Source organism: Phytophthora infestans, genomic scaffold (assembly GCF_000142945.1).
Source record: "Phytophthora infestans T30-4 supercont1.11 genomic scaffold, whole genome shotgun sequence".
In the NCBI taxonomy this organism is placed as follows: domain Eukaryota; phylum Oomycota; class Peronosporomycetes; order Peronosporales; family Peronosporaceae; genus Phytophthora; species Phytophthora infestans.
In genome coordinates this window covers 2,002,252-2,004,372 of record NW_003303748.1, presented here as the reverse complement: position 1 = coordinate 2,004,372, position 2,121 = coordinate 2,002,252, and positions in this window count along the sequence as shown.

Sequence of the window (2,121 nt, the reverse complement as noted above, 5' to 3'; positions counted from 1 at the left end):
CTACGCACGATCGGCAGGAGACTTCCTGGAGATCCTCGAGCGGTTTTTTGCTATCCTGAAGCAGCGCAAGCTGAAGCTAAACGCCAAGAAGTGTAAACTCTTTGCGAAGCGTGTGAAGCGGTGCGAAAAGCTCATTGACGGTGAAGGTGTCGCCCATGACCCTGAGCGACTAGCTGCTTTACGACAGATGCCACTACCGCCTACTGGGGCTGCATTGCAGCATTTCCTCTGTGCTCTGAATTGGCTGAGAGACTCGATGGTAGATTACGACCGCACCATTGCACCTCTTCAAGAGAAGCTGGAGCAGGTCGTCCGTGGACGCCGCAAAGCGCAACTTAGTGGCGCCAGCCTGGACCGGAGTGAAGCCGAGGCTGCCGCATATCGGGAGACGCTCACCATGGTGGAGCGCTCTTGCAAGCTGGTGTTCCCCGACAAGGCCGCCACCGTCTGCATGTTCACAGACGCATCGCTGACGGGCCACGCGCTCGTGTTGACGCAGGTACGCCGTTGGCAGGACGATGTACCCGTGGAGGAGCAGCAGCATGAGCTGCTTGTCTGCCGTGGTGGGCTTTTCAAGGGAGCGCAACGAAACTGGTCTATCGTTGAGAAAGAAGGCTACCCAATCGTCAAGGCTTGTGGCGATCTTGACTACATGCTGGTCCGAGAGAAAGGGTTTCACGTGTACTGTGATCACTCGAACATGATCAGGCTTTTCTCGCCAGACCATGAGATGAAGCAACATGTGAAAGGGGAGCTGCAACGGTGGGCACTGCTCTGGTCAGGTGTCGCTATGGTATCCACCATATCGCTGGTGAGAACAACCTGTGGGCCGATATCGTGTTCCGTTGGGGACAGCCTGCAGCAGCGGCTGCGGATACGATGCTAGCAGTCAAACGCGTGACTCCCCGATCTGCACAAACTCTATCGGAGAGTTCACCTGGCGTACTCGGGATGAGATTGCTGTGGTACAGCGTTCGTGCAAGCAGGATGCACCGCAATGGACGATGGAGCACTTACCGTGAACGGCAAGCTGTGGGTGCCGTCGAAGGCGAAAGCGCTGTTGAAGCACCTGCTCGTGATTGCCCACTGCGGAATGCAAGGCCATCGTGGCATCCACGTGATGGTCGAGCTACTCGGTCGTCATTTTTTGCTGTCAAACATTCGGCAGGTGGTGACTCGCTTCATCAATGCCTGCTGTGCAAGCACGTGAAAGGTGGTGCTCTTATCCAGCGCGACTGGACAGTCGATATACCTGTGGCCTCTCGTAACGAGTGCATGCACATGGACTACCTGTACTTCGGAGAAAGCTACGGCTAGGCCAAGTACGTCCTTGTCCTGAAGGACGAGTTGACTCACTTCTGCGAGCTCGTCGTTGCCGACTCGGCCAATAGCCAGACGGCTGTGGCGGCCGTGCTGGACTGGCACAAGCGGTTCGGCATCCCCACAATGTGGATGTCAGACAACGGCACACACTTTAAGTGCCTGGTGATGGAGGAGCTCGCCGAGCGGCTCGGAGTGTCGTACTCATTTGTTCCGGTGTACACGCCGTGGATCAACGGGGCGGTGGAGAGAGTGAACCGCGATATACTGCAAGTATCGAGGGTCATGCTACTTGAGAGCCAACTTGACAATCGCAACTGGGTTCACCTCTTACCTCTCATCCAAGCCAACTTGAACCACAGCCTCGTGATTTCGTTGGGCAACTGTGCCCCATTAGAGTTGTTCACGGGGCTTCCGGCGCCGTCAGCTTTGGATATCGTGGTGCTGCCCGATGACAAGTTCCCTCGGACACTACCGCTGGAGAAGGGGTCTTTCCGCCAGGCGATTGAGAAGCTCCGTCGTAGTCTCCACGCCATGCACCGTGTGGTCCGAGACCAGCGCGAGCAGCGCCGTGCCGCTGCCATGGCTCGCTCCAACGGAACAGTGTGCAATTTTTCGGAAGGTGACTACGTGTTGTGGACGCGTTTTGCCAAGCGGCTTCAAGAAAGCAAGCTGTTGGTCCGCTGGGTTGGTCCTTTCCAAGTGGCTAAGGTCTTGCCGCACTTGTTTCTCATCCGCCATCTACTTACAGGAGCTGAGTATGATGTGCACGGGTCGCGTCTCAAAATTCTACCACGACAA